The sequence below is a fragment of the Primulina tabacum genome, chromosome 9 (genome assembly GCF_025594145.1).
Source record: "Primulina tabacum isolate GXHZ01 chromosome 9, ASM2559414v2, whole genome shotgun sequence".
Classification (NCBI taxonomy): domain Eukaryota; kingdom Viridiplantae; phylum Streptophyta; class Magnoliopsida; order Lamiales; family Gesneriaceae; genus Primulina; species Primulina tabacum.
In genome coordinates this window covers 38620408-38627640 of record NC_134558.1, presented here as the reverse complement: position 1 = coordinate 38627640, position 7233 = coordinate 38620408, and positions in this window count along the sequence as shown.

Sequence of the window (7233 nt, the reverse complement as noted above, 5' to 3'; positions counted from 1 at the left end):
GGGCTAGCGCGCAGATGGTGAGGGCTGGCTTGGCGAGGCGCGCAAGCGAGGCAATGGCTTGCGGCTCGACGAGGACAGCGTGGCGAGCCGGCGTGTGTACTGGGGCGCGAGCCGGTGTGGGTGCAACGACAGAGAAAATTTTGCAGGGAGAAGTGAGGATTGGAGTGCGGAAGGAGCCTATATTTATAGGGGGAGCACAAATCTTACCAAGATTGTGATTTGATTTGATATCTTTTCCTTTCAGAGCAGGATTGCGATTTGATTTGTTTCCAAATCTTGGGAGACTGGAGAACGGCAGGAAAAATGCACGGCATCACCCTTGCGAGTGCTTATTTCTGAAAAAATTATGGGGGCGTTGCCCCCACACCCCCACGATCTGACCGGGCAGGTCGATCCCCGTAATTTTCGCAGCGGCAAGCATCGTTCGTTAACGACAAACGAAATAAATTTTTCTGTTACGGTACGTCCTCGTCGCCGATAAACCAAGGACAACACAACTAATCGAACTTTGAACCTACGATTCAGTTCGACTCTGGAGGGGGAGACTGGTGATACCCCATAGATGGGTCTAGCCCAGATGGAAGACTTGGATGGGCCCACTACTCTTGGCTCATCCCTAGCCCAAGTGGAAAACAAGCCCACCAAGGGCCCAGGTATTCTCCTATAAATACCAGGTTTGATTGTTCAGTTAAGCTATTCATTATATTGTTTTCAGCAGCGCCCTTAGCTGCTCCCCCCATATATCCTCAGTCTCTGACTTGAGCGTCGGAGGGGCTACGCCAGGATACTCTCCTGGCCCCCTCCTAACGGTCTTATTTGTGATTTCAGGCCCAGGGTAATTTTGAAGCCCGTGTCTGGATTAGTGACGCTTGCGTGGATCGGACCCTAAATTTCCCGTGAGTATCAGACGTGATAATTCGCAATCGTTATCCTTCATATTTCGGTGTATATTGTGTAAATAATCATATGTGTACCATAATATGAAAATCACGCTAGTTAGATAATTCTTTCAAACCTTTTCGTATAGAACTTTCAAAGTCTTATGTAGAAATTCGTGGAGACAATTAAATCTATGAATTGCTAACAATACGAAAGTGAATTATAACTTGAACTATAAAGCAAGGAGATATCCAATTCAATTGGAGCATGTATGGGAGACCTTACACAGATGATGGAATATTCTTCGCAGCATAGACGAAGTTGACAAGACCATGCAGTGTGGAGGCACAGCCTGACTCCAATTAATAAAGCACATGCCTTATTCACCAACACAAAATTGAACATTTGCTAACAGGTCGTGTCCAGGCAGACGGTAAACGAAATTTAAATGGAAATTACATTAAAAAAAAGTATTATTTTTTGATTGAGCAGAAGTATCATCTCTAATTCAATCTGTTGATTGCATGACCATGCTATGAATGACATGATAAAAAAGACTGAAGGGCCGAAAAAGGTAAGGTTGACAAAGCGAGGGAGGCGACAAAGTTCCCTGAAGGCCATGGTTGGCGAAGGGAACATCGCAATTTCCTCCAATCACACCCGACAAAATCCACTCAAAACTATTAAAGCAATCCGCTTTACTCATATGGTCCGAGAAAAAGGCAATAAAGGCGCATTTGATTAAAAAAAAAAAGCATTCAAAATGGAACGCTTTAAGGATTTCGTGACACTACATGTTGAGAGTCTAGAAGGTCTCATACATATATAGATATATACATCTTTATATATATATATATATATATATATATATATAATTGGGTTATATTTATCAATATATCGTGCTTCTCTCGTTTTTATTTAAATCGAGATATATATCATCTATTAGAATAGTACATTCACACTGCATCAAAGAGTCCAATTTTAACTTGGTGGTTACGTGGAGTTATATATTTTTATAGATCTCGCGTGTCCAAATCAATTTTGGATTCTTATATTTTATATGAGCGTATTATCCTTATGTTAGCATGATCTTAACCAAATAGATGAATATTACTTTGTGTATGCATATATTCATTTTACCGGTTGAGTTCAAGCTATCTTAATGATACTATCCTAACGTCGTGTTTTGTCATATTAACATTGTCCACATTAATAATATTGACAGTTATCGAGATATGACTTTTAGATATACCACTAAGTCTCGTTCGCTCATTTTTTACCTTAGTAAACAATGATGACATATTGTTATTATTGTCGGCATACCGAATGATCTGAACATAGAACGAGGAGGGCGATCGTGTCTAAAAGAATCGGATAGAAGATTTATGTGGACGGTGGAAGTGCATTAAATTACGGGTCACCTCTCTATGTATATATACCTTTGACGCCCGAAATTTGTGATTCTGTAATTAAAGTGATTCCAGGCGCTATCTTTTATACATGGAACGCGAATCACCTCTCTTCTCTCGAGTCTCTCACACACACACACACACACACACACACATATATATATATATATATTGCACCCCATAATCTCCATCCATACTAGCTCCTGCAATAGCCTCACACCAAATGTTTCAGAAATGAAACTCGCCTTATGGTCCTGCTACTACTTCTCTCTTTCAGTACTCGTTAGAGTCTCTGGGGGTGCTCTTTCGTCTTTCAACGACTCGCGTATATCGTACGTGGATCCATCATGGCTAATTAATCGTTCCTGTTATATATGATATATATGCATGGGTTGGGATATGCCTGGCTCCCTGTATGCCACACGGTGACACCGATTCCGGGCGTAGGAACGGGTGAGGCGGGTGGCGTACCAGGAGCCAAGCATGTCATATATATACAACACGTTTATTGTGTATACGTATGTCTTAACATTGGAAAAGAAACGATGCTCGACTTTTGGGTTTCTTATTTAAAATCTTCATTTAATTTTTCCGAATCTTATTTCTTTCTCATTTTTCTTTTGTTGTCAAAACAATTCGTTATCTGTCTCATGATGGATTTTCTTCTATTTTTTTTTAAAAAAAGCGTGTCTATTGGCCTAATGACTAATAATAATCTATTTGTTAATTGCTTCTTTGTCGGTGAGGAAAAGATGCTTGGTGGGCCACAAATTTGGGGCAATACGTTAATTTAATTTAAACCCGTCAATAATTCATTCCAAAAACAAGCCCGCTCTAAAAACACCAAAAACGAAGAAAAAAATAAAAATAATAAAAATCAAACCAGTCTCATCCACTTTTCTATTTTAATAATTTATTTAATTAATTGACGGATTTTAGCATTATCATTTCATTGGGTGAGGATAAATAAGGCAGTTGCATCGTTTAGAAGGTTTTTGACCCAATCCCCCCCCCCCCCCCCCCCCCCCCCCCCCTTCTCTTGCTTTTGTTATTTGAATTAGCAAGGATCTGTCAAAATCTTTTCTTTTTTTATTTTGGGTTATACGGATCGGTAGGGGTCCTGTCATGACCCTGACTGTGTTTCTTTCTTCTTCTTCTTTTTTTTTTTTTAAATTAAAAAAAACACCTATATTACATGGTTTTCTTTGTATTCATTTTCATTGCATTTGATGTGGGATTTTTTTACTTTAAAAAATAAGTATCTTAGTTGTCCTACTCTCTTGTGTGGAAAGTGTTATAAATTTGGTACGATGTCGTACGTACCTTCTTACATTATCTAAGAATCAACTCTCGTATAATTGTACTGGCATTGATTGGGGCCTTGGTCGCACATCTTCTGCATAGATATATGAATCAATATCATAGCCGATATGCAGGCCCATACCTGTAGTATAACCCCAAAATTTTGGGGCACCAATTATTTTTAGAAAAAATTGTATAACTTGGCTATATTGTAAGACGATCAAGATTTTTATCTTTCGATTTCTCTGTTTATCGATATATTCCGACACTTGGCTCTATAATTTTTATGATCCATCAAAAGTTGCATCCTTCGAAAAGAGTTTTTTCTAGTTGAAGTTGCTAGCAACTTATCTCTGATCAACTCTGTCACACAAAAAACTAAATATCTTGGCTATGCTATTGATAAAGAAAAAATGATAGAGACAATTGATTATTCAAATTTAATTAATACTTTCGCTTCCAAAACTACGAAGCAAGCATTATTCACTATTTACTGTTTCAAAACATGATTTTCATATTTTGTTTTTATGATCTTGACTTTATTAGTGTTTGCTTCTGGCATATTGCTTTAGATAATATATTTTGTCTATATTTTATTTTCAAAATTCATGTTATTTATACTATCATATTTATCGACGAAAAAATATATGAATATTAAGCTTTAAAAAAACTATTTTTTTGTGCTCGTCTCGTATTTGAATGATATCAAGTCCGGCACTACCAATATGTTCCAGTTTTTGAAATTGAAAGTAGTTTTTCTTTTAGTGAAATTTAAATTATTATTATTATTATTATTATTATTATTATTATCCCGCATGTAGTAAGAAGACTAAGGACATCAAAATTAAATCTCAACTACCGATCACCAGCTGTAGACAGTATGATCTTCGATCACACCCTGTTAAATCTTCTTAATTTTAAGTTAAATTCTATTTTATTTTACGTAAAATTTAAATATTTATTAACAAGAAAAAATTAAACAAAGAAAACCTTAAAGACATCTAAATATCCTTTAATTTTTACTTTTAAAATAAATAATTTCTAAAATTTATATGTTTATTTATAAATTTTTTTATGTTTACTTGTTCTTTGATATATTGATTGACATGATATAATTAAAATTATAGTAAAATTTAAAATATTTTCCACATTTAATTTCGTACTAAATACGTTTAAGTTTATAAACCTTAAAACTTGGCATCTCCCCTTTGTCACGCGTTATAGAACCTTTTTTTTTTTTACCATTACCTAGATCTTGCAGCGGGTATGAGACGATAAAGCATAAAAAAAATGGATAAGGCCACGATCGGAAATGGTGTGTAAAATGGCTTGCTGGCGCTTAGACCATCTTCAACCCATAAATCTATTTTGATGCAGTTTTTGCACCAAAATAGTGCAGTTTCTGCACCAAATATAATATTCATCTCCAACACATTTACTTCAAATCTTATATTAAAAAGTATATTCCTAGAATATTCTTTTTGTTTACTATTTATTTATAAATTTAACAATATAATTATAATTAATGTTAATATTAGTATTAATTATTAAAATAATATATTATTGAATATATTATTAATAAAGATATCTAATTATTAAAATAATATAATTATTTTATTAAAAGAATGTTAATTATAATTATTTTAAATATATTATTGAATATTTATTATTTAAAAATATCTAATTATTAAAATAATATATTATTATTATATAAATAATATTTATAATTAATATTTATAATTTTTAATATTAATATTAATAATTTAAAAAAAAACAAAAAATTTTAAAAAAAATAGAGCTTTTCGCCAAATTTGGCGCAGAGGGAAAATGGAGATGCGCTATTTTAAAAATAGCCCAGCTCCGTTGGAGATGCCCTTAGCTTCCAAATCGTAGGATTGAATCCACGGGAGAACTACATGGAGAATAGCAAATATGATATTGGGATCCTTGCTCGTTTGGTTCATCATGCCATGATCGAGAACATATTTTGAAACTTCGAGATGTCTTCCGGAATAAATTCTTCATGGTGATACGTACATCTCTTGGAACAGACATTACTCTTACAATTATTGAAAAATTTGTAATTTTTATTATGTATGTATGTCTGCTAAGTATTTTCGTATTACATCGAAGTGACACTAATGTGGTGTCTGTGATGCTAACATGTATAATATCACATCATACTCCACAGATAGATTGCTAAAATTGCAAAACAAATTGCCGAAATTATCAAAGATTAAAAAACACGTGATTCAAATACAATTTTAATAATATAAAAAACTAAAATCGTAAAGATACAATTTCCTTATAATTATTATTATGCCGCGCCAGATTAACCAATATATAACACATTAAACTTTTTATTTAGTATGTAAAATAAGAAAACATGTTCTGATTCTCTAAAATAAATTAATAAATTATACTCTTTAATTTGTCTCGCTCATACAGGCTTGTGTGTGTTTTCACACAGATTATGAAAGTATTTGGTAAAGTAAATGTTATGAAATAATTTCCTATGTTGCCCTTGTTTAATGAAGATTTTAATAAGATAAAAAAAATATACAAATAGTTAATGATTTAATTTAATATCTAACTCAAAAATTTTCACCTCCTAAACATTACAATTAAACTCCAAATTATCATATTTTCACCGTCTAAAATTTTGCAATGAAACACAACAGATTTCCACCTCCAACACATATTTGCAATGTTAAAAACATTAATTAATGAAGTAGTCCAAGCAATTTCTCCGCCAAAAACAATTTAATTAATTGAATTTGTAAATTTTCAACTGTAAGTGCATCAAACGTTTCCCGCTTGTTGGTAGATTTAAAGGCCTTGTCCCTTTTGTTGACTTGAAACTAGAAATATAGCCATCGTCTTTCGCTTGAACATTCAAAACCTCTTTTCTATATGTTTAATAATCATGGCTTGTAAGAGATGGAAAATGGAATAATAAGTAATGTCCAAATATAAGTTCTTCCAGCAATAACATTTAATTTTGGTTTTTACCATATTTTCACGTAAATGAGAACATCTAACCAAGAAAAATGGCGGGCTTTCCAACATCAACTAATAAATATAATAATTAATACGTTTGCATTTTTAAATTAAATGAACAAATTGATAACTAGAAAAGCAAATTGAATAGGGAGAGATTGTTAAAAGAATAAGGAAAGTAATATTAAATATAAAAACTAAAGTATATAATTGAGACGATGAAACAAATGTAGCCTATACTGTAGTAGATCGTAAGTGGTTATCCTATCCTATAAATACAATAATTACATGGAAGGACCTTCTGATTCTCGTGTTTATTCTTAACGGGAACGCATTTATTATATGTCAATTTTCATAAAAATACGAAAAATTAACAATTATTTAATAATATTAAAATATTTAAAAAAATCCAAATATGACATATATTAACTACATGCCACATAGGCAGCACAGCCCCAAGATACAACGTTTTGGAGCGTTTCTCCGAGAATTGCGGCTGCTTGCCCACCCTCTTTATTTTCCTATCACTGATTTCTCGAAACTGACCTTTTTTCTCTAGTTATGGTTATGCACTGCAACAGGAGACATGTCCAGAATGTTAGATTTAATATAAATAATAGTAAACAACAATAACCATTTAAAA